Source organism: Ambystoma mexicanum, chromosome 3p (assembly GCF_040938575.1).
Source record: "Ambystoma mexicanum isolate Mex_15411 chromosome 3p, UKY_AmexF1_1, whole genome shotgun sequence".
In the NCBI taxonomy this organism is placed as follows: Eukaryota; Metazoa; Chordata; class Amphibia; order Caudata; family Ambystomatidae; genus Ambystoma; species Ambystoma mexicanum.
In genome coordinates this window covers 924,308,063-924,334,813 of record NC_090925.1, presented here as the reverse complement: position 1 = coordinate 924,334,813, position 26,751 = coordinate 924,308,063, and positions in this window count along the sequence as shown.

Sequence of the window (26,751 nt, the reverse complement as noted above, 5' to 3'; positions counted from 1 at the left end):
AACCCTCACCCCCCAGCAGTCAGGGGCACCTGCCAGCAGGCCCCCACACATGTCCCCGAGCACCCCCACCCCCAGCAGTCAGGGGCACCTGCCAGCAGGCCCCCACACATGTCCCCCTGCACCCCCACCCCCCAGCAGTGTGGGGCACCTGCCAGCAGGCCCCCACTCATGTCCCCTTGCACCCCCACACCCCAGCAGTGGAGGGCACCTGCCAGCAGGCCCCCACTCATGTCCCACTCATGTCCCCTTGCACCCCCAACCCCCAGCAGTGCAGGGCACCTGCCAGCAGGCCCCCACTCATGTCCCCTTGCACCCCCACCCTCCAGCAGTGCGGGACACCTGCCAGCAGGCCCCCACTCATGTCCCACTCATGTCCCCTTGCACCCCCACCCCCCAGCAGTGCAGAGCACCTGCCAGCAGGCCCCCGCTCATCTCCCCTTGCACCCCCACCCCCCAGCAGTGCAGGGCACCTGCCAGCAGGCCCCCACTCATGTCCCCTTGCACCCCCACCCCCCAGCAGTGCAGGGCTCCTGCCAGCAGGCCCCCACTCATGTCCCACTCATGTCCCCTTGCACCCCCACCCCCCAGCACTGAGGGGCACCTGCCAGCAGGCCCCCACTCATGTCCCACTCATGTCCCCTTGCACCCCCAGCCCCCAGCAGTGCAGGGCACCTGCCAGCAGGCCCCCACTCATGTCCCACTCATGTCCCCTTGCACCCCCACCCCCCAGCAGTGCAGGGCACCTGCCAGCAGGCCCCACTCATGTCCCCTTGCACCCCCACCCCCCAGCAGTGCAGAGCACCTACCAGCAGGCCCCCACTCATGTCCCCTTGCACCCCCACCCCCCAGCAGTGCAGGGCACCTGCCAGCAGGCCCTCACTCATGTCCCCTTGCACCCCCACCCCCCAGCAGTGCAGGGCACCTGCCAGCAGACCCCCACTCATGTCCCCTGCACACCCACCCCCCAGCACTGAGGGGCACCTGCCAGCAGGCCCCCACTCATGTCCCACTCATGTCCCCTTGCACCCCCAGCCCCCAGCAGTGCAGGGCACCTGCCAGCAGGCCCCCACTCAGTCCCACTCATGTCCCCTTGCACCCCCACCCCCCAGCAGTGCAGGGCACCTGCCAGCAGGCCCCACTCATCTCCCCTTGCACCCCCACCCCCCAGCAGTGCAGAGCACCTGCCAGCAGGCCCCCACTCATGTCCCCTTGCACCCCCACCCCCAGCAGTGCAGGGCACCTGCCAGCAGGCCCCCACTCATGTCCCCTTGCACCCCCACCCCCAGCAGTGCAGGGCACCTGCCAGCAGGCCCCCACTCATGTCCCCTTTCACCCCCACCCCCCAGCAGTTCAGGGCACCTGCCAGCAGGCCCCCACTCATGTCCCACTCATGTCCCCCCGCCCCCAGGTCAAGACGATCCTCAATCATGGCCCTTATGGCCAGCCTCCCCAGCCCAAAGACCCAACCAAGTATTGCATCCACCCACATAGAAAAGGCAATTACATGATACAACCCCAATGGCAAGTATGTAAATGAACACATGTCCGTCACACACACACAATGGTTGCAAGTGAATGTGAAAACCCATATCATGACATGCATGAAACCAATGAGATAATACCACACATCAAAGTATGAAGAAGAAAATGTATTAAAAGCAACATGAATGGAATTAAAATCAAACAAACAACAATGAGAATAAAAAAAGAAAAGCTGCATGTCCGTAAAATAATGAAAAAAAAGAAATCATAATCCAAAGGAAAGGTGTCCAAAGTCACAGTCCAACAAAGCAAATCCAAGGGAAAAAAACATTGCTCCATGGGGAAATCCCAAAAAAAGAGATGAATCCAATAGTGAACTATATACAGATGAACAATCCAGGGTCCATGATCCCAACTGAAGAAATGAAACTTATCAAAAATACTACCTAATGAAAAACTATATACAGAAACGTGGTGCATTGTCCAAGCGCAACCACAATAAAGAAAAAACCAAAGGAAACCTAACACTATCTAACTATTTAGGGCAGCGGGCTAGTCCGTCGGCTCACTTTTTGATGTCCCGGCCAGGGCATCATCAAACTCCTGCTCAATGTCCTGGAGGCGGTCCTCTTCCATGGCCCAGAGGGTTCGCAGGGACGACGACATGTTCTCCTCCAACTCCCTGCGAATTGCCTCGAGGCACTCGGTCCGCCTCAGGGACCTCCGCATGGAGTTCTCCGCCCTGACCATCGTGAGCCGTGCCTCTTCTGCCCGCTGCCGCTCCGCATCTATGGCATGGCCTAACCGCTGCCACACGGAAGACACTTCCCGTCCTGGGTCCTCCTGCCCTCTGGCCGATGCCTGCCCCTCCGATGACGAAGGCCCGGTGCCATCATGGCTCCCACCGTGTTGCTGCTGCTGTGCCTCTCCCCGTGCCCTGGCTCTTGCTGCCTGCACATCCTCCTCCAGCTGGGGTGCAGTTGTTGAGGTGGCCATCCCTGCTGGACGTCCGACTCCCGACTGTGGCAGGGATTTTGTCCTCCACCAGCCTGGCCACAGGGTCAGAGGCAGCTCCACAGGGCACCCAGGTGACACATGGGTGGGAAGATGGCACGGAGTACGACTGGCGCATAGGGGGTTCAGTTGAGGAGGGGGTCGGAACAAGGCCCAGCAAACGGAGGAATCTGGCCCTGGTGACCTGTCCCAGAAGGTCGACGTGGTCAACGAGCCATTCGAGACGACATGCAGTCTCCCCATGAAAAGACTGCATTTCACCTCGCATGGCCCGTTGACGCAACGCCACACCACCCAGGACAGGCTCAACCCGGTCCCGGATAGCGATGTCCGCAGGCAGAGGAAGGCCAGTTGTCGTAAGCTCATCCCCTGCCTGAAAACGGGTCTGGACGTAGGTATCCCTGCTGGTGCAAGATGATGCAGTCATAGGATCGGGGATAGGATTTCACGCAGGTACCTCCGCGGCGGCCTGTGTTGCCTCCTGTCCCTGCCTCTGCACTGCACCACTAGCACCAGTGGAATCCCCACCTCCAGATCCCATCTCTGTCCCTTGCATGGCCTCCTCCTCCACCAAACCCCTCACCAACCTGGATGACTCCGTGCCATCTTCCTCCGTCGGGCCCTGTGGGGTCTCAGCTGCCCCTTCTGCTGCCGAGGAGTCCAACTCCGCCTCCGCCTCTTGGACCTCCCTTCGGCAGCTGCGACCTGGGACGCGGCACCAAACTCCTCACTCCCCGACGAGATGACAACCTGGGAGGGGAGCCGGGCCTTGCGTCTCCGGCTGGTGGTGCGATCCCTGCCGCTGTGCTCCACAGCACCCTCTCCGCCCTCTTCATCAGTCGACGCTGCAGACAGGGAGAGATAGGACACAGGCATCAGGGCACTGTACAATGGACTCATACACACATGACAGTTGCACACGAGTGTCATTGTCAAATTTCAGACATGGCATCACAATCCCCAACACACATGTCATTTCAAATCACACACATGAGCTATTCCACAGCCATATCGCAACAGCCAGCAGCATCCATACACATACAACAGCATGAGCAGGCAAAGGTGAGCCAGACATCACATGAGACACAGGGAGTGCACTAGACATGCACACACGCCACCACACTTACATGCATGTGTACACCTCCACCAAGTGTCGCAGTGATGAGATCGGCATCCACGTCACATCTGGCAATCAGTCTTCTACATATCAGTCTCACATGCATCCATGTTGCATGACAGTTGCACACTTGTCAGATACACATACATGCACATGTACACAGTGCAGATACATGCAGCTGGAACCAACATCCATGTGTGACACCACAACCTTGACAACTGACATACACAGTCATTCAAACATGTGTGCTCACACATCTGCATTTGGCCTGCATGCTTACCCACAAATACACCATCCATATGTCTCACACATGAAAGGACTCGCATGTGTCAGCCTCACGGCCCTGTACATACACATCCATACATGGCCCTACAAAACCACATGTGCAACCTGCACACTACTTGCACACCACTACACGCACAGCTTTCAATCAGTATGCATGTACACTTACCGCTCGAATCCAGACGGGTGTGCCTCTCAAGGACCTGGACGTGGAGCGCTGGGCATACGCGTTCCAGGACCCTCATTTGGTCTTCCGACAAGTGGCCCCGGCGCCCCTTAGCATCCGCTGCCTTCAAGAGGCGCCGGGCCTTGTTGGGGGTACTGGACCTGTAGTCCTCCCAGCGCTTCTTGACATGATGGAATTCGCAGCCTGCCACCCCTCTGCGTTGATGGCAGTCACGATGTCTGTCCAGATCCTGGTCCGTCCTTCCTTGTCGGCGCACAACATTCCGAAGAGGGCATCATACTGCCCCAGGACTTGCTCCACCAGGACACCAACTTCGGTGGCAGTGAAGCTGTTGGCCCTCTGCCTCTCTGGCTGGGGGTTGCCAGTGCCACCAGATGGTGTAGTGCTGGACATGGCAACCCCAGAGGCAGGAGTGGGTGGGCAACTGGGTCCTGGGGCTGGGCAGTGGAGCGATGGAATCCCAGTCGGGAGTCTTCGGTTCCAGCAGGGGTGGTCACAGCAACAGCACCCCTGGCTGATGTGCAGGCAGCAAATGGCAGGGCATGTGGGCAGCAGGCAATCAAGCAGCAGCAGATGGCAGGTGGGAGCGTGCTCGGGGCTCTGGGGGGCAGTAATTCGGCCTTCTGGGCAGGAGCGTGGTCTTCCGTGGGTGAACGCGTGGCCAGCTTGATACGGAGTGATTTGGTACGTGAAAATCTTGCACAACAGCGTGTAATTCGAGGAAAGGCCCTTAGCATGTAAGCGCGTCAGCGCACGTATGTGATTTCATTGGACCAAAGGCCCTTAGCGCTTAAGTGCGTCTGTGATGTGACACGCGCGGGTGTTTCCCTCATAGCACGTGATGACAGAGCACACGTGGAAAAGCTGCACGTCCGAGTTTCAGCGCGTGTAATTGGAGGAAAGGGCGTAAGTGACGTGTACGTGTGGGCCGGTTTAAAAGGTACTTGTAGGACGCCATTTCCTTGTACATGCTTTTTGTGGAGAGCGAGTGGGTGGATTCTGTACTTCTTGTCGGTTCACACGCGATTACTTCACAGCGTTTCAAGTTCGTACTCCGTGTTACCTCTGACAGCTTTCATTTTTCTGCTTTTTTTGGGCCTGTTTCCTCAAACAGTGTTCACTTCTCCTTTTGTCCTGTCTCCTCAGACAGCGTACAATTCTTCTTTTGGCGGGGGTGTTGCCAACGTGCACACACGTGTATTTTTCACGTTCTTTTTCCAGGCAGATGGTGAGTTCCGCACGTACTTAGCAATTGTGCTTGCCCCGTGTGTTGCTTACCCCTTCAGAGGTCATTGTAGGCTGCGTGTATCACACGTACACTTATTTTTGTGTTTCTGGGTGCCACAGCGTAGTGCGGGTTCATTTTTCCACGCAAGTGGTCTACGAGGGGTTGCATGCACGTTTATTTTTGTTTTTGGGCTGCCTGTGCGTTGCGTGACCTGTCATCTTCCCCCAGGGGTCACAAACAGCCTTGTTAGAGCACTAGGGTACGAATTGCATCTAGTACCCTACCCCTTTCACCCCCAATTGCCCAGGACAACAGTTTACTGCTCCTCCCAAACGCACAGCAACATCAGTGCCATGGTTGGGAGGCGACCAAGCGGTAAGAGAGGCAAAGGTGGCCGACCTTCAAAAGGTGGGAGTGGTGGGCGCGGTAGGGGACGTGGCCAGAATTTGCAGGGTGCCCCTGTACCCCCATGTGTGGAGGACCAATCAGGGACACCCATGACCCCCCCCCCATGGTTGAGGGAAACGTGGCTGAGACCATCCCAGCTCAGCCCTTGTTGGACCAGCCCATTGTGGCACCTGACCTGGCACAGGATGACTCCCTGGCTGACTTCCATGTCAGCAAGTCTAAGCCACGTGTGGCGGTGCAAGTTGTCACCAAGCCACGTGGATCTGGGGCAGCTATGTTATCTGCTGCCCCAAGTATGCAGGGTAGTGAGGCTGCAGGGGCAGCTGCAGCTCCATCCGCCCCAGCTCTGACTCTCCCAGCCAGGACAGTGTCGGTCCTGGTCCATCATACTGATGTTCCCCCTGCCAACATCACACTTCAGACAATGCCTGCACCAAGTCCTATGGTCAATGTGCATTCGCACACTCCAACAACCCAGTCCACCAGTGATTCTGCCTCTACTGACAAGAGCAGCGTTAGCCACTCTGGCTCCGCTCCACCTTCTAAAAAGAGGAAGAAGGGTGCTCTGGGATGACAGGCTGAGACCCCAGGCACTGCTACACACTCTGGTACCTCAAGGAAGCCTTGCTTCAATGATTCAGAACTTAATGCACTTGTGAGCTATGTGTTGCAACATAGCCACGAAATGGTGGTGACTGCAGGGTCCAAGACCACACCTGGTCAACGTAAGGCACACTGGCAAACCATCGCCAACCACATAAATGCCCTTGGATTTGTGAGGCGCTCAGCTGATGATTGCTACAAGCGTTGGAACGACCTGAAACGCAGAGCAAAGGACAAGCTGGCCTCAAGTCATGCCGCTACTCTGGTGACTGGCGGTGGGTCTCCACAAGAGGACAACAAACTCACTGAACATGAGTCTGTTGCTGGGACCTTCGTCACAGAGGAACAAATCCGAGGTGTGGGAGAACTACCCGATTATGACACATTGTCCGGTGAGTGCCCATGCGTGTGTTTGTAATGCATGTGTATGTTGTTTGGGTGACGGGTTCTGATTGAGTGCCAGGTGAGGGTGTGTGTGACTGAGTAGTATGGGTCACCCATGTGCTTCATCCAAAACATTCTGCGGCCTTGAATTTGGGTGTGACACTATCCCTTCTGCCCACAGTAGTAATTTAACGCAACATTACGGCAGTTGCCCTTGAGGTGGCATCATGCAACAACATTGTTTCTATTTTTCAGTGTTCTTTCAGGCTGATTGTTTCAATTCTCCCACTTTTGCAACACATTCCTCAGCCCTATTGTGACATATGTGACATGCTTCTGTCATTGAAGAACCCCACATTGGCCCACATGTGTCACCTTGGTAGTTGAATGATTTGACCATTCAGGCTGAATGCGTATTGTCCTGATCACATGATGTTTTTGGGCCTGTTTGAATGCGGAACTTGCTAGTTGTTTCCTGTCATGTTGAAGTGCACAACCATTGATGTGTACATGGCCCTGCAATCACTGTATTTTTGTACACTGGATGTGTTGCAGTGTGTGGCACATGGCGTATCTTTTCACACTATATGGCATTTTTCATCTCTTCATGTCCATCTCACATGGATGGGTGATAGTACTCATTCACTGACATATGGATGTACTTGTGGAATGTACCATGGCTATGGTACATGCCATCTGTGTGATGGCATGTGTCATTTATGTGTATAGGACGTGCCACTCACAGGCCAATGTGTGATGGCAGTGCTACCCAGCATGCAGCAAATGTGTTGCTCTTCCATCTTGGTGTCATCAGTGTCAGACCTTTGCCACCCCTTCCAACTCTGTGACAGTGCATGCATGGGAGGGTTATAGTCATGTGGGACATGTGTAAATCATGTACTGGTTCTGTAGCTTGTCAGGCCTATTTGTGTGCTATGGTGCTAATGCCTGTTTCCATTTTTTGTCTTTCATGTTTTTGCAGGGGATGACGCACTTGATGCTGTTGAGGTTGAGGAGATGGTGCAGACCCAGGAGGAACCTGAGGCACAACCGGCCACCAGTGGGGGACGTGGTGTGGTGGTGGGTGAGAACCCACTCTTGCTGCAGACGATTCTGTCCAGGGGTGTCTCTGGGTGCACCTCCCCAGACCTCTATTTAGGTGTTGATTCAGATGATGAGACCTATGCAGCATTGCAGGTAAGTGTTTCTGGAAGGGGTTCTGTTCTGTCCCACCCACCTGCACCAGGGGTAGAACCCTCTATGGGGATGTCAGTGTTGGCTAGTCAGCCTTTGGCGGTTACGGGTGCAGGGTCACACTCCACAACATCTGATCCTGTTCCTGGGTCAGCAGATCAGAGGGGGAATGCAGTCCTGCAGCCTCAGGCAGTGCCGGCACAGGCCCCAAACAGGAGTGGTGCCCGCCAACGTGGTGGTCGTACGCCATCAGGCAATACCGCATGGGAACAATCCATTTACGGTATGGCAACCCAAAAGGGCAGCATCAGTTGAGATGATGGCTCAAGCAATGGAGAGGGTGGCCACTTCCATTGTCCCCCCTGAAAGGCAGATGGAGCTACCACAGCAGGCAACAGACTCCATTTGCCAACCACACAGGGAGGACATGTTGGCGTCCAACAGGGACAGACGGGGGGCACTGGAGACTCTACGCCAATCGATATCAACAGTGTCCCAGGGCCAGAGGGAAGCCCTGAGGGTAGAACTCCATCACCTCAGGGAGACTCTTGTTGACCTTGATACTTCCACTAACTTGAGGACAGAACAGCAGCTGGAGCGGCTCACACGTTCGCTCTCAGCTGAGATACAGGCAACTCGGGAGGAGATCCGGGCATCACGTCAGGTGTTGCATGGGGATCTCTGCACTATAATCCTCCAGAACGAGACCTTCCACACCCGCATGCTTGCTGCCATGGAGGACCACACCAGGGCTTTGCGTGGGCTGCCTCCCATAGCACCACCACCTCCTGTGGCAGCAGCAGAGGGTAATGAGAGCGACAGCAGCAGTTCTCCCACATTGGCATAGCCGTGCAGGCCATGAGCCCATGGAGGTGTTTTTTTTCCCCAACATCCACACAGGCGGCTGTTGGTGCGCACCCTGTCCTCGGACCTCCTGGGTGCCCCCCCCGGCCCCCACATGGCCATTTTTTATTTTTTATTTTTTATTTTTTATTTTTTATTTTTTATTTTTTATTATTTTTTAACAGTGTGTTGCCTTGTGTGGCTCCCGTGGGCATCCACTGTATTCCAGCTGGGCACATGCAGGCTTGTCCTGAGTTTAGGTTCGATGCTTGGGTTCGTGAGACGCACACCCCTCCTGCTTCCTATTTCCATGGGCTTGCAAAGGGTGCGACCAAGTGACAGTGATGTACACAGTGATGTTGGGCTCCCATGAGCTATGCGGGCAGTCTGTAGTCAATACTGTGTAGACTTGTGTATATTGTTGTTGTATTGTACACTGCATGTTGGAATTATGTATGCTTCTGCTTCATTGTTTCCCTCTGAATTTGCAGGTTCATTCCTCATGTCTTCACAAGGCTGTCTACTTTGGAGATGGAGTTCATGTTGTATGCAGTACACAGACAAGTTTTGAAGCCTGCAAGACTACAGTTGGAAGGGGGCGATGTGGTGGCATATTCAGGTTGTAAGACTACGACTACTTTAACTGTCATGTTTTAGTTATGTTTGAGCTTGTGTAGCTGCATTGTATTGTTGGTAAGTATTTGGCCATGTGTGTTGTTAGTTCAACATTACTGGGAGCATATTGTGTGTGGCCAGTTTCCATTAGGGACACTGTACTTTGTGACACTTGTGTCAGGTTTTCGGGATTGCTTTGTTTGCTCTCACATAGCATGACATGCCATGGTGTGTTGGGTGGTGGTGCTGGGGAGGGGTTGGGTGACATGTCACTGTTCTCATGTTGTATTTTGCAAGGGGGTAATGCATTTAGCAGCATATGTGTCTTTTGATGACACAGCATTGGTGGTGTTTCTGTAGGTAGGGATGCACACATTGTGACACTTCCAGGTGACCAATCTCAGGCTGGCATGGTTGACAGTTCACTGTCCCTTGTGTCATCATCGATTGTCAGCTGGTATGTGGCAGGGCTGTGTGCACTCCACAGGGGTGTGATTCTAAGTGAAGTAATTAGGCACCAGCTGCGTTCGGGCTGCCTCACCCCGTGCCCTTTCCCCTCCCATGCACAGCGGGCGTGCATGTGGTTGGGGATGTGGGGGCACCACCATGTCCACCGGCAGGCCCCGGCGTGTTGCAACGTTGTGCAGGACACATGCTGCCACTATGATCCTGCACACTACTGGGGGAGCGTATAACAGCTGCCCGCCAGAACGGTCAAGGGAGCAAAAGCGTGACTTGAGGACTCCGAATGTGCGCTCCACTATGCCCCGGGTTGCAATATGGGCTGTGTTGTATCTTACCTCGGGTGGCGTGGTGGGGTTCCGAATTGGCGTCATCATGTGGGTGCTCAGAGGGTAGGCACTGTCCCCTGGGGAGGTGGTGATGGGTATCATTAGTAGGGTGGTGACATTACTCAGTATCTGGCATGCATGCATGTGCTGTGGCATTTATACTCACCGAGCAGCCATGTATTGCCATGCCGGCCAGCTTCTAGGTCCCGGTTTAGGGTTGACATTCTGTAAATTAAACTGTCATGGGTGGACCCTGGATAGTTGGCATATACTGAGGTGATGATTCCCTTGGCATCACATACTACCTGGACATTGATGGAATGCCAGTGCTTGCGGTTTCTATAGATGTGCTCTGATGCCCTGTGGGGACGTAGAGCCACATGGGTGCAATCAATGGCACCTAGGACTTTGGGGAATTGTGCCACCCCGTAGAAATCCTGGACAGCAGCCTGTCTTTCTGCAGGTGTTCTGGGCAGGTATATGTGCCTGCGGACTGATGGGCATGCAGTCATGATGGCCAAGACCTGGTGTAGGCAGCGTGACTGCGTGGCCTGTGACACCCCCCCCCACTATGGCACTTGTCCGCTGAAATGATCCGGTGGCCAAAAAGTGCAGTACATTGAGGACCTTCTCCAGGGGGCTGAGTGCTTGGGAGCAGAGGGTGGGTGATGTGAGGTCATTCTCCCATTCACTGACCAGGTCGAGTATTATGTGAGGTGGAAACCTGTACCTCCCATACACCTGGTCATCAGGCATTCCAAAAAGGCTGGTTCTGGGTGTGAAAATTCTGGGCCTGACTATCCTCCTTCTCCTCCTCCTGCAGTATCCCACGAGCACTGCTGCTAGGAATGGTATGTTCATCCTGGCGTCTGAGCTTGCTTTTTGTTTGCGCGCACTTTTATGCTGCGCGGGTCCACGTACGCCTGCTTCCTTCTGGCGTACGTGTTTCCGGATTAGCGCGTCTTTTTTGGCGTGTGCGTGTGGGCGTTCCGCGCATTTGCCTCCTGTACTTCCCCGCCCACCCCAGTAATACACGTACCCTGCTCGCCCAGGCCCAATCGCGTGTAAAACTTCCCGCGAGCCCCTGAAGTACACGTACCCTGCTCGCCCAGGCACAATCAGGTGTGAAACTTCCCGCGCACCCCCGAAATACATGCTATTTGTGACACAGCGGGTGTCCATGTTTGTCGCGTACCCCTTTGCACGTCATTTATCCTAGAGGGCCACAGTATGGGACATTCACCAGAGCTGTATATACAGGCTTTTTGTTAGCACACATTTTTTTAATGCGCAGGGACGCTACCGCCTGCCTTCGTGTGGCGGACATGTGTTGATGTAAATAGTTGACTTTTGGTTTGTGTCATGAGATCGCCATTTCACTGCTGGGGGGTGGGTGTGCAAGGGGACATGAGTGGGACATGAGTGGGGGCCTGCTGGCAGGTGCCCCTCAGTGCTGGGGGGTGGGTGTGCAAGGGGACATGAGTGGGGTCCTGCTGGCAGGTGCCTCTCAGTGCTGGGGGGTGGGGGTGCAAGGGGACATGAGTGGGGGCCTGCTGGCAGATGCCCCTCAGTGCTGTGGGGTGGGTGTGCAAGGGGACATGAGTGGGGGCCTGCTGGCAGGTGCCCCTCAGTGCTGGGGGGTGGGGGTGCAAGGGGACATGAGTGGGGGCCTGCTGGCAGGTGCCGTTCAGTGCTGGGGGGTGGGTGTGCAAGGGGGCATGAGTGGGGGCCTGCTGGCAGGTGCCCCTCAGTGCTGGGGGGTGGTGGTGCAAGGGGACATAGGTGGGACATGAGTGGGGGCCTGCTGGCAGGTGCCCCTCAGTGCTGGGGGGGTGGGGGTACAAGGGGACATGAGTGGGGGCCTGCTGGCAGGTGCCCCTCAGTGCTGGGGGGTGGGGGTGCAAGGGGACATGAGTGGGACATGAGTGGGGGCCTGCTGACAGGCGCCCTGCACTGCTGGGGGTGCAAGGGGACATGAGTGGGACATGAATGGGGGCCTGCTGGCAGGCACCCTGCACTGTTGGGGGGTGGGGGGTGCAAGGGGACATGAGTGGGACATGAGTGGGGGCCTGTTGGCAGGTGCCCTGCACTGCTGGGGGGTGGGTGTGCAAGGGGACATGAGTGGGGGCCTGCTGGCAGGTGCCCCTCAGTGCTGGGGGGTGGGTGTGCAAGGGGACATGAGTGGGGGCTTGCTGGCAGGTGCCCTGCACTGCTGGGGGGGTGGGGGTGCAAGGGGACATTAGTGGGGGCCTGCTGGCAGGTGCCCCTCAGTGCAGGGGGTGGGGGTGCAAGGGGTCATGAGTGGGGGCCTGCTGGCAGGTGCCCTGCACTGCTGGGGGGTGGGGGTGCAAGGGGACATGAGTGGGATATGAGTGGTGGCCTGCTGGCAGGTGCCCTGCATTGCTGGGGGCTGGGGGTGCAAGGGGACATGAGTGGGACATGAGTGGGGGCCTGCTGGCAGGTGCCCTGCACTGCTGGGGGGTGGGGGTGCAAGGGGACATGAGTGGGGGCCTGCTGGCAGGTGCCCTGCAATGCTGGGGGGTGGGGGTGCAAGGGGACATGTGTGGGGGCCTGCTGGCAGGTGCCCTGCACTGGTGGGGGTGGGGGTACAAGGGGACATGAGTGGGACATGAGTGGGGGCCTGCTGGCAGGTGCCCTGCACTGCTGGGGGGTGGGGGTGCAAGGGGACATGAGTGGGACATGAGTGGGGGCCTGCTCGCAGGTGCCCTGCACTGCTGGGAGGTGGGTGTGCAAGGGGACATGAGTGTGGGCCTGCTGGAAGGTGCCCCTCAGTGCTGGGGGGTGGGGGTGCAAGGGGACATGAATGGGGGCCTGCTGGCAGGTGCCCTGCACTGCTGGGGGGTGGGGGTGCAAGGGGACATGAGTGGGACATGAGTGGGGGCCTGCTGGCAGGTGCCCTGCACTGCTGGGGGGTGGGTGTGCAAGGGGACATGAGTGGGACATGAGTGGGGGCCTGCTGGCAAGTGCCCTGCACTGCTGGGGGGTGGGTGTGCAAGGGGACATGAGTGGGACATGAGTGGGGGCCTGCTGGCAAGTGCCCTGCACTGCTGGGGGGTGGGTGTGCAAGGGGACATGAGTGGGGGCCTGCTGGCAGGTGCCCCTCAGTGCTGGGGGTGGGGGTGCAAGGGGACATGAGTGGGGGCCTGCTCGAAGGTGCCCCTCAGTGCTGGGGGGTGGGGGTGCAACGGGACATGAGTGGGGGCCTGCTGGCAGGTGCCCTGCACTGCTGGGGGTGGAGGTGCAAGGGGACATGAGTTGGACATGAGTGGGGGCCTGCTGGCAGGTGCCCTGCACTGCTGGGGGGTGGGGTGCAAGGGGACATGAGTGGGACATGAGTGGGGGCCTGCTGGCAGGTGCCCTGCACTGCTGGGGGGGTGGGGGTGCAAGGAGACATGAGTGGGACATGAGTGGGGGCCTGCTGGCAGGTGCCCTGCACTGCTGGGGGTGGGTGTGCAAGGGGACATGAGTGGGGGCCTGCTGGCAGGTGCCCCTCAGTGCTGGGGGTGGGTGTGCAAGGGGACATGAGTGGGGGCCTGCTGGCACGTGCCCTGCACTGCTGGGTGGTGGGGGTGCAAGGGGATATGAGTGGGACATGAGTGGGGGCCTGCTGGCAGGTGCCCTGCACTGCTGGGGGGTGGGGGCGCAAGGGGACATGAGTGGGGCCTGCTGGCAGGTGCCCCTCAGTCCTGGGGGGTGGGGGTGCTAGGGGATATGAGTGGGACATGAGTGGGGGCCTGCTGGCAGGTGCCCTGCACTGCTGGGGGGTGGGGGTGCAAGGGGACATGAGTGGGACATGAGTGGGTTCCTGCTGGCAGGTGCCCTGCACTCCTGGGGGGTGGGGGTGCAAGGGGACATGAGTGAGACATGAGTGCGGGCCTGCTGGCAGGTGCCCTGCACTGCTGGGGGGTAGGGGTGCAAGGGGACATGAGTTGGGGCCTGCTGGCAGGTGCCCCTCATTGCTGGGGGGTGGGTGTGCAAGGGGACATGAGTGGGGGCCTGCTGGCAGGTGCCCTGCACTGCTGGGGTGTGGGGATGCAAGGGGACATGACTGGGACATGAGTGGGGGCCTGCTGACAGGTGCCCTGCACTGCTGGGGGGTGGGGGTGGAGGGGGTCATGCGTTGCTGATCAGTAGTGCAAGCTGACATGTGGCTTGGCTGGGGGGCATGCCCATGGTGGATGGCCTGCCTGCGGGACATGACCAGGGGTGCAGGGTATTCCTCTGTGGTGTGGGCTGCCTGCAGGGGCCGTGGAGGGTGTAGAGGGAACACCTGGGAGGACCCACACTGCCAATTCACGTGTAGGACTCCCCTGCACCCCAGATATACACGTACCCCACTCGCACAGGGCCTGTCGTGTGTGAAAATTCCAGTGCACCCCCGAAATACACGCCCCTCGCTCGCCCAAGGCCAATCATGTGTGAAACTTCCCGCGCACCCCAGATTTACACGTACCCAGGCCAATCGCGTGTGAAACTTTACGCGAACCCCAGGAATACACGCAACCCACTCGCACAGGGCCTATCGCGTGTGAAACTTCCCGCGAACCCCAGATTTACACGCACCCCGCTCGCCCAAGGCCAATCGTGTGTGAAACTTCCCGCGCACCCCCGAAATACACGCAAATGCTATTTTTGACACAGCGGGTGTTCTTGTTTGTTGCGTACCCCTTTGCACGTCATTTGTCCTAGAGAGCCACAGTATGGGACAATCATCAGTGCTGTGTATACGTGCTTTTTGTTAGCGCACATTTTTGCGCACATTTTTGTCATGCGCAGGGACGCTACCGCCTGCCTTCGTGTGGCGGACGTGTTTAGGCCCGTGCGCGTCTTCGCCCATGCGCTGGTTTGCCCTATTCGATTCCATGAATACATGTTGTAGGCGAGCGTGTGGGCGTTCCACGCACTTGCCTCCTGTACTTCCCCTGTGATGCCCACATTTTCACGCGTTGTTCCCCATTCTGTGTGTCACGCCCCGTGTTACGCCTACTTTAGTTATGTGCGCCGCGCTATGTGCGCTTTCGCTGTGGCCGTAGCGCACACCGTTAGATGACCTGTGCGCCGGCGTGCGCCACGCAGATTTTCAGCGCATATCCCAGATTTTACTCGCGCACAGACTTCCATGAATCGATCTGCGCGGATTTTGCTGCGATTTTCGCACTTGCACTGCGATTCGCACGGTTTCGCACGCTTGTGCGGGAATTTTCAGCGCACATTAATTCCATGAATCGGCCTGTTTCTTCATTTTGAGATATTCAGCAGAGAACAATCTAGAAGAGGTTTAAATTAATAGTTTAAATCTCTTTTCAGTTTTGAGATCAACAAATGTAGGAATATTTTGTTCTGCACTTTAAATTGTTTTTGGGCAAGTTGTTTATTACAAATAGGTGCCATTACATTCTAAAAGTGGTTCTTTGCACTATCAGGGATCAGACATTCTTATAAATCCCACTGGATCTGCAGGGCGAGGGCCTTAGTAAACATACCCTATCTAAGAGAAATGAACTTACCCCATGGTGACAATATATTAACCAGTGGTTTCTCTAAAATGGTTCATGCCACCATAAGCACACTTCATATTTGGTGCAATGCTGCCACCCAAATTCCTGTGAAAAATACAGTGAAAGATTTATTTATCATTTACTGCAAAGAAAGTTTGTTTGCAGTAAATATCAAAAGTTTCAAACATCACATTCTCACCAGCAAGGTCGTACAGCATGCAAACGCTTCTCGCCATTCATTAAACGTCCTTGCCAATGCAAGTGGGCTAGTAGATTGTGTGAGCCCTGACAATGTTTACATTAAATAAAACCTATTCCAGTTGTCAAATAAGTATAGTGTTGATGTAAATGACCTTGGGCCTCATCACAAGTTGGCCGGTATCCTGGTGGTAAATCTGCTGGGAGACTGCTCAACGCAATTAGCGTTCATGGAACTTGGTCCGGTGCTATTAACGCCGGATCCCAAGTTGCAGTACCACGTTAAATCCCCATTTATTTTGAGCCCAGAGGACTCTATGCGGTATTTTCGTCACAATTACTGCGCCGCTAATTGTGTCGGGCTAATTTGCAGAAGGTCAGCGCATTCACTTCTAGCTCAAAGCTGGAGGTGAATGCTCTAAGGTCTGCCCAAACACGGGATTGGGTGGAGCAGTAATGCAGCAGTAATAGTGCTACCGACACATTTTTACAGCTCTGCCCAACCCATGATGAGGCCCAAGAGGTACACTCAGACCATGTATGTCATAGTTTGTGTAATGTAATAACTGTGACTAGAACTTCCCTTAGTTTATAAGCAAAAGCAAAACGTATATTTGCAAGCAGTATTTTGGTTCAACAGTGTGTGTGAACTGTTTATAAAAATTCAAAGGGAAAGGTTGGTTAGGACTAATTTAGTTTAACATAATGGTTTGGAAATTACAAAGGTATAACAATGCAAAACCATTGGCATATAGTGAACATACGTCGTTACAGGGACATGTGGTTAAGTTACTCTTTTAAAAATAGTGATTTTAATTAATTGAGTTTTAGTGCACTTACATCATGGGAAACGTTTATTTATTAAAATAAACACTTTGAAATTGAGGGAACAAAGTTTTGTTGAAAGGCCATTATGGTGAAGTTTAAACGTTAAAAACAATGCAGATTCAGTGAAAACATTTATTTGAAGGGACTTTATATTTGCAGTTCAAAATTTAAAAACAATAGATATTTCCTAGTTATTGTAATTGTGAAAATGTCAGGGACTTGAAGACAAGAAGTATTCCGAATACCTGGGTGATTAGCATAAGTAAAGCATATGTGTGCTGTTTTATATGCAGGTCATGTGAATTGTTTATCCATGCTCATTTTTATATAGTAGGGTTAATATAATGTGCTTTTTGATAGCTCCTAGAAGTATTTAGAGGTATACAAAACTTGAGCTTAGAAAGTCAGGGCCTGTATGAGAGGGCACTGGAAAAATGAATAACTTAACAATAGCACTTAGAAGCAAAGTGCATATTGAATATTTCTATCCTATCTATCTCTCTCTCTCCCTCTCTCTCTGTCTCTCTCTCTCTCTTGGATTTAGGATTGAGTCGTTATCAATGTACAGTGAACGGTCAATGGCCGTATTACATTGCAAGTATAATTAAATTCAGGAAAGTCAGTTTAAATAATGTATTCTTCCACTATCAGCTTGGAAGCAATGAGAGCAGTGTAAACAATTGCAGCAAGTTGAACAGGACGAGATAAGGGTATTATACGATTTTACCGTATAAAAATTCCGACCCCGCCAAAAGACCTAAAACAAACACCACGAAAACTTTGAACTAACAAAAGTCCAAACTTTTCGTGGTGTGTGTTGGTGGGGCCAAATTTGGCGCCAAATGAAGAAAAAAAAAGAAAAAACGGGGGCCGCTCATTATGCTATACAGTATAGCGAGCGGGTTGTTGCGGGGAACACCCCCGCAGCACACCCGATAAAAAAAAACAAAAAAAAAAAACAGGGCTGCGGGGTTGTCCTCCTCAACACCCCGCTCACTATACTTTTCAGTATAGTGAGCAGGGGTTGCAGGGGAAACCCCTGCAGCTTCCCAAAAATAAATAAATAAAGAAAAGGACCCTGCGGCGCCAATTCCTGATCACAGAAGTGAAAGGGAACTGGCGCCTCAGGGAGACAGCGTGAAGGAAAGGTAAGGGTAGGCTGGGGGTGTGGGTTTGTAGATGCGTGTTCGCATGGGAGATGTGCAAACCTTTTGTGGTTCGCACATTTCTCATGCAAACGCAGATCCGAGAAAAGTCCACTTAGCTGCATGGACATTTTGCATATGTAAACATTTTAGGGTGAGCTGATACAAGCCGTGACAGAAGCAGCTGTACAGTAGAATAAAGAGATGCTCCGTTTCCTTCTTAACAATGGTGCAACTTGCTAATATGTTTAATTAAAACATTGCAGCAAGTTGACCATGAATGATATAAAGGTCCACTGGGAGTGTATACAAATCACGGAAATCTTATAGAAAGCACGTCTCAGAAACGAACCCAATCCTGGGACATTTTGGCAGGCGAGATGAATTTGTGCAGAGAATGGGAGCAGGGTGATGAATAGAAGTCAGACAAAGATAGAAGCAGAGAGCTAAGTACCAGCGAGACAGGGTATGGGTGCCCGCCAAAATGGCATGGGTATGAAAAGCTATCATTTGGAGCACAAACCTGTTAAGTAATATCTTTTACATTTCTCAAAGAGACACAAAAGGGACCTGCATTTTATATTGATTATTTCAGAAGCTGAATTAGAGTAAATGGGCCTGCCATTTTATTTGACTATCCTTTAAGCTGATTACAGCAAAAGGTCCTGTCTTTTTTTAAATTTATTTTTTTAATTTATTATCCTGTAAACTGAATTAGACACATAGGGTCTGTCATTTTATTTGGCTATCCTCTAAGCTAAATTAGGGCAGAGAATCAAGCTGCGTAGGTTTAACATGTGTGTGTCTGTCAGTCTCCAAACTGGGCAGGTTAGGCAAAAGGAGCTTTTACAGGCAGCATTCTACAACCCCAGATCCAGTTGAAAGAGTAGCCCCAGCATGAAGAGCACAATTTCAATCAACACCCATATGCACCTCAAAGAGATGGTATGAGAGCCTCTCTCTCCTCCTTTCCTCTTTTCTGTAGTGTAAATAACTGTTAATGGTTGAGGCGGTACCCTGTGGGGAACAGCTCACTCGTTGTGCACATGCTAATCCCCCACAGCCTCACCCTACCCTTGGAATGACAACTCTTAAAATCTGGATGAAAAAGGCATGGCTATTGTGGCCATGGTCCCATCATTTTACGCTTTGGCACAAGTAAGGAACCCCTCACCCAGAGACCCTTAGCTAGAAAGGGATAAAAGAGATTGCAAACAGCCCCTAAACCCCTATATGTCTGTGCCAGCACACCTATCTTCATCATCCTGCAGCTGTCGCACCTACCCAGTTCCGGATTAAACCTTGTGGACACCCCTAGGCAGTTGACATTTTGCCCCCCCTCACAAATTATAATAATAATAATTTAGCATTTATATAGCACTACGAACGGCATCTGAGCGCTGCTTATTACTACCCATGGTGTGTGGTGCTCATTTATCGACCTCAGAAGGATGAAAGGCTGAGTTTCTGACCCATCTTGAACACCAGATTCCTTGCAAAACTCATCGACCGAACAGCATACTCCTAACTAAACGCCTTTGTCGAATCCAACAACCTCCTTGACCCCACCCAATCAGGCTTCAGACCGCGACATGGAACTGAAACCACTCTGGCCTCAATCTGGGCCAATCTTAAGATCACTGAAGACTCTGCAGGATGGGCTGCACTAATTCTCCTCGACCTGGCTGCAGCCTCTGACACAATTAACCACTCAGTCCTCCTCAACCGCCTCCACTCTCTAGGAATCTGTGGAACCGCTCTCAAATGGATTGCCTCCTTCCTCAACAACAGGAAACAAATAGCCCTCCTCTCCCCTTTTGTGTCGGTTCCTTGCCCAGTTAATACTGGAGTACCGCAAGGCGCATGTCTATCAGCTCTCCTATTCATCCTCTATATGTCCACCCTCCCTGGAATCATCCGCCCGCACAATATCTTGTGCTACAACTAAGCCGACGATACGCAAATCATCCTTAAACTCCACAACTCAGACTCCAACTCTCAGCCCGACCTCGCAGCCTGCCTCCTAGATATCGACTGTTGGATGACTATAAACCACCTGCTCTTAAACCCCACTAAAACCGAAATCATGGTGTGCGGCAACATTGAGCTTCTACCTCGTCCACTTCCTTGGCCCCTTCCATGGGCCAACCCCCCACCCCCTCAGTCGCAGTAAACAACCTTGGATGCACTATAGATTCTGGTCTAACCCTCTCCCGACAGATCAACAATGTAACTAAATCTTGTCAATACCATCTCAAAATTCTAAGGCACATTTTTCCCTACCTCGCCCTCCCTGAACAGACTTGCTGCTGTTATGTCTATTGTAATGTCGAGACTGGACTAATGCCAACTGCCTTTACCTTGGAGTCCCGGCATACCACCTCAATAAACTCCAAAGAGCGCAAAACACTGCTGCTAAAATGCTCTTAGCCCTGTGTCCAAGAGACCACACCTCTACAGCTCTTTGAACCCTCCACTGGCTCCCAGTTGGATGAAGGGCAACTTTCAAGACCCTATGCATTACTCATCGTGCTGTGCACAAGACCGGCCCTCTATACCTACAAGATAAGTTAAAACCTTACCTCCCACTCCGCACCCTAAGATCAAGCTCTGCCCTCCTTTTAGTGATCCCAACCGCTAACTCCATCAGGATCGATATGACATTCCACAAATTACAAAAACTTGGCTCTTCCCATAACACCAACAACAACTTTAAAGATAGATCTGAACCCCCAACAACCCAATGTCTAAATACACAATGAGACTCACTACCATGTTCTCAATGAATTCTCCCTCTGATTCGGCTGCAGACAGCCGTATATGAACACTGAACAATGACCTCTGACCCCACCCACAGGATTGGATAGATGGATGGAGTAGATGGAGGGAATAGATGGATGGAATTTGAAGAGAGCGGACTGATGAAATGGATGGATGGAATGGTTGATGTGGATGGATGGAGGGGATGGATGGAATGACGGATGGAATAAATGGATTGAGTGAATGGAGGGGATTGAATGAATGAATTGAAGGGACGGACGCATGTGAAATGAATGGATCGAATGTATGCATGTGGATGGAAGGGACAGATGGAACGGAAGCATGGATGAAACGGAATAGATAGAACGGAATGGATGGACGGATGGAACGGAATGGATGGATGGAACGGATGGATGGACCAGAACGGATGGATGGATGGAACAGATGGTTGGACCGGAACGGATGGATGGACCGGAACGGATTGTTGGACCAGAACAAATGGATAGATGGATGGAACGGATAGACGGATGGAATGGATAGATGGATGGAACGGATAGATGGATGGAATGGATAGAAGGATTGAACGGTTGGATGAACGGAACAGATGGATTGATGGAACGGATGGATCAATGTAACTGATGGATGGATGGATGGATGGAATGGAAGGATGGATGGAATGAATGGATGATGGATGGAATGGATGGATGATGGATGGAACGGATGGATGATGGATCGAAGAGATGATTAGATGGAATGGATGATAGATGAAATGGATGATAGATGGAACGGATGGATGGATGGAATGGATGGATGGGACAGATGGTTGGATGGGACAGATGGTTGGATTCGAAGGATGGATGGCTGGGTACGGATGGATGGATGGGATGGATGGATGGATGGGACTAACGGATGGAAGGGACGAACGGATGGATGGGACGGACGGATGGATGCGATAGATGACGGATGGATGGATGGGATGGATGGATGGGAAAGGTGGATGGGATGGACGGATGGATGGATGGATGGGATGGATGGATGGATGGATGGATGGATGCATGAGACAGATGGATGGATGGAGGAAACGGATGGATGAAATGGATTGATGGATGGATGGAACAGATAGATGGGACGGATGGATGGATGGGACTAACGGATGGAAGGGACGAGCGGATGGATGGGACGGACGGATGGATGCGATAGATGACGGATGGATGGATGGGATGGATGGATGGATGGGATGGATGGATGGATGGGAAAGGTGGATGGGATGGACGGATGGATGGATGGGATGGATGGATGGATGGATGGATGGATGGATGGATGGATGGATGCATGAGACGGATGGATGGAGGAAACGGATGGATGAAATGGATTGATGGATGGATGGAACGGATAGATGGGACAGATTGATGGATGGGACGGATGGATGGGACGATTGGATGGATGGGTCGGATGTATAGAACAGATGGATGGAACGGATGGATGAAACAGATGGATGGAACGAACGGATGGGAAAGATGGATAGATCGTTCTGATGGGACAGATGGATGTATGGATGGGACGGATGGATGGATAGATGGAACGGATAGATGGATGGGACGAATGGATGGTTTATGGAACGTGTAGATGGATAGGACCGATGGATGGGACTGATCGATCGATAGATGGAACGGATGGATCGATGGATGGGACAGATGGATGGATCGATCTGGCGGATGGATGGGACGGATGGATGGATGGATGGGACAGGACGGATGGATCGACGGATAGAACTGATGAATGGACTGGATGGATGGATGGAACAGATGGATCAATGTGTACCATGCTTTCCTGTTCCCCATGCTGTTGCTATATATCTGTAGCCCCCCTCCTGTCACTGTAAGCCCAGCCCCCTGTCTCTATATGTGTCAAGGATGGCACTCTATAAGAGTGGCACAGGACACCCAGGAAGGGTTTGGGTGGTTGTGCCAAAGTAAAGTGGACAGATAAGTACACACACAGCGGAAAGAAAGGAGAATGAAGAGTAGGCAAGTGTAGTAAGGAAAAAGGTTCAGAAATGGATTCCCTCTTGGGGTGTATGCAGATATAGGAAAAGAGTATTCCACGAACCTTAGGAAAACTCTAACCTTTTGCACAGTTTGCTATAACAGAGGCCCACGCTGTTTGCTCATGGCTTGGAACAACAGCTATGGGTGTCTGTAACGTAGAAACTAGACAAGGGAAGGGGCAGAGGTTGCCTGACGGAAACCAACAGACAAGCTCTGTACAAGGGATCTACAAACAGTACAAGAGAAGACACTAACAGATAAATCCAGGGAAAAGGAAGTCGAATAGCAAACTAGCAGAAGGAAAATGAAGGGAAAGCCGTATAACAGGATTGGATAGGAAGAAAGTACTGAGGGTTGAAAACAAGGAAGAAAGCAAGGGAGTAGCAGTCAGGATACAGAGGAACTGTAATAACTGAAAGTATATAATGAATGTAAACTGATATGGATAGCAGGGAACGGTAGGGTACAAGGTAGAAACTCAGAAAAGCAGGGAAAACAATGGGCAAGCCCAAAAGGAGCAGGGCTGTAAGGAAGGAAGCCCAGAGGGATAGGGCTTAGGGCAGCAGAGTGAAATAGGCTGCACGGCAAGGAGCCCAGAAGGGCCGGGCAGCAAGGAGTGAGCCCAAAAGGAGCAGGGCTGTAAGGAAGGAAGCCCAGAGGGAATGGCGGAAGGTAGCAGCGGAGCGTGATCGGCTGCTTGGCTGGAGCCTGGAAGGCAATGGCGGAAGGTAGCAGCGGAGCGTGATCGACTGCTTGGCTGGAGCCTGGAAGGCAATGGCGGAAAGTAGCAGCGGAGCATGATCGGCTGCAAGGCTGGATCTTGGAAGGCAATGGCAGAAGGTAGCTGCGGACCGCGATCAGCTGCAAGGCTGAATCCTGGAAGACAATGGCGGAAGGAAGCAGCGGAGCGTGATCGGCTGCAAGGCTGGATCCTGGAAGACAATGGCGGAAGGTAGCAGCGGAGTGTGATTGGCTGCTATGCAGAGGAATCGCATACAAAGATACGAAGCTCGAAGCAAAAACGTGCAGGAAGGACTCTTAATGCAAGAGACTGAGCCCCTGCAGGCAGCAGCTTTTATACTGCCAAGCCCAGCAAAGAGGCAGGCTAATTGGTAGCACCTGGCTAGCACACCTGCAGACAATCGGCCACCTCCCTCTCTGTTCCTGAGCTGGTGGAAGCAGAGCAAATCCCTAAGGCTTCTGGGAATTGTAGTTCCGAAGATGACGAATAGGAAAGGCCAGGAATAGATGGTTGTAGTCAAGTGCATTGTGTTAAGTGTAGTTTCGCAAATGGGAAATAAAGTCCAAGAAGTGAATATCAGTTTTCCACAGATAAATGAATACCAATATGTCCATTTTGATCGCCAATGTAGGCGCCCATGGCGCAGGCATGACAGTATGCCCCCCTCCAGGCCCCTCTCCAGGCTCCCTGAAGACCGACCTACAAGAGGAATGTCCGTCATACTGTGAAAGAGTCTCATACCAAAAAGGCACATCATGAAGCACCAAAAACTGTTTAAGGCTGAAAGGTGAGAGTCTTGAAGGGAGGAGACATTACCAATGTTCTGAACCTTTGAGGTAGAATCCAGAAAAGATAAAGTCTTTGGAGCACAAAACCCAACAGTGCGTTCAAGAACAGAGGAACTGTGAAGATCTACTGCAGGCTCCATGGCAAATATTGCTTTGAAAGTAGTGGTCTTCTTTAGGGCTGGCAGCTGTACAGTACTGAGAGGTGGAACCAGAGATACAGCTGAATTGGTTGCTCTAGGAAGGTTTTCCAAGGTGTCAGAAGCCGCAATGGCAAAGTCAAGATTTGCCACAGAGACTTCAGGAGTCACAGCGGCGGGTTCTCCATGAGTTGCAGGAAGTTCAGAAGCCACAGCAGCAGGGAGATCATGAATGGCAGTAGGTAGCTCAGGTGCTGTAGCAACTGGGAGAGTAGGTGCCATAGGAGAACCAGCGTGCAGGGACGCACCTGAGACTGATAGAATAGAGTCTGGTAGTTTAAGTGCTGCAGAGGCACCAGCAGGAACAACCGGAGCTGTAGTCTTAAACGAAGAGCTGTTAACTGGCTTAGTAACAGGTACTGTCCTTGAAGGCAGAGAGGAAGGGGGTGCTTTTACTGCAGTAAGAGTGATGTAAGATGCTGCATCAGTAGCAGATTCAGAAGTACTAGCAGGAGAAGCAGCAGAGATTGGGCTAGCAGATACTGTAACAGGTAGCATGACAGATGTGGGGTCAGGATAAGGTACGCTTTCTGATGACTGGACTTCAAAATCTGGTGTGCTCAGGTTGCTAGGTGGGTCTGGGAAAAGACTGTTGGAAAAACTGGATTCCTGACAGGTACTGGGTATTGTTCAGGATCTGACTCATGATCGGCTGTACAAAAACCCCTAGAAGCAGAGTACATCTCTGATTTGGTCACTTTAGTAGAGGCTGTAAGTGTGAGTAAAGGATAGTCTTCAAGGGTAAGAATGGAGCTATCCTTGGACTCAGCAGGATCTCCAGTCAGAAGATTACACTTGATTTGTGGTGTAATGGCAGTGTGAGTGATTTGGCCCACCGAAGGAGTTAACTTTTCACTATCTGAACAACAGCCTGAGTTACTGTGGCTAGTAAGTGAATGAGCTGTGTCAGACTTTAGAAGGGGTGCATATGCTAAATTTAGGTCTTCCATCTGCTTGGTATAAGTCTGTATCCTTTTCTGCGTGGCAATTCCAGGCCTATCATGTCGATCTCTAAAGACAGAATGTCGGGTGTAGAACATAGTGTCAGATGGTCTGGTAAATTGTGTCCCTTTGCTAAGTTCTTATAATGCAAATAGACGAAATCATCATAGAGGTCTTCGGTGTGTCTTTTAAGGCGTAAGAGCTGCTCTTGTAACTGGTATGTTCCTTTAGATAGTTCTACAACTTTAGAATCTGGGATAGTAGAAAGGCCAGGTGTAGCGATATGAAAGCTGACCTTAGTGTTATCGTGGTTAGTAGTTACTGGGGAAGCATTAAGACAACCGATGGTCAGTATTGGTCTTTTGTACCCAGGACCAGCAGCACTAACCTCAGGATACTGAATGTCTTGGCCTGTTAAATGAGTGTTATCAGTGGTCTGGGGAGATTTTGCAGCTTGCCAAACTGATCTTAAGCATTTCACTTGGGCAACAACGTACTCTGGTTGAGGGTCAGTCACAATGAGTGCAATATCTTTGACTATAGCAGTGTTAGAAGAAATGCCAGAAGGCGCAGGAGTGATTTCCACTGTTTGGGCTAACAAAGTCTGCAAGAATTCATTATCTTGTTGTAGCTCTTCAACAGATAAGGACTGCGGATCATAGTCGCAAATGTCATAATAATTATACATGGAAGAAGGGTCAGCAAGCCAGTGAGTGTAGTACCGTGCTTGTAAATCTTTGTTTACTAAGGCGAGACTGTTCTTTAAACTAAAGTTCTTGTTTGCTGTCTTTAGGGAAACTGTAGATTTTTGCAAAGGTTTCTTAACCCGAAAGGAAAGCAGCCGTGGTCTGTGTGTGCCTTTCCTGCCTATGGAACAAGACATTTTTGGCTCTTGCATTCTGTCAAGGATGGCACTTTATAAGAGTGGCACAGGACACCCAGGAAGGGTTTGGGTGGTTGTACCAAAGTAAAGTAGACAGATAAGTATACACACAGCGGAAAGAAAGGAGAACGAAGAGTAGGCAAGTGTAGTAAGGAAAAAGGTTCAGAAATGGATTCCCTCTTGGGGTGTATGCAGGTATAGGAAAAGAGTATTCCACGAACCTTAGGAAAACTCTAACCTTTTGCACAGTTTGCTATAACAGAGGCCCACACTGTTTGCTCATGGCTTGGAACAACAGCTATGGGTGTCTGTAACGTAGAAACAAGACAAGGGAAGGGGCAGAGGTTGCCTGACGGAAACCAACAGACAAGCTCTGTGCAAGGGGTCTACAAACAGTACAAGAGAAGACACTAACAGATAAATCCAGGGAAAAGGAAGTCGAATAGCAAACTAGCAGAAGGAAAATGAAGGGAAAGCCGTATAACAGGATTGGATAGGAAGAAAGTACTGAGGGTTGAAAACAAGGAAGAAAGCAAGGGAGTAGCAGTCAGGA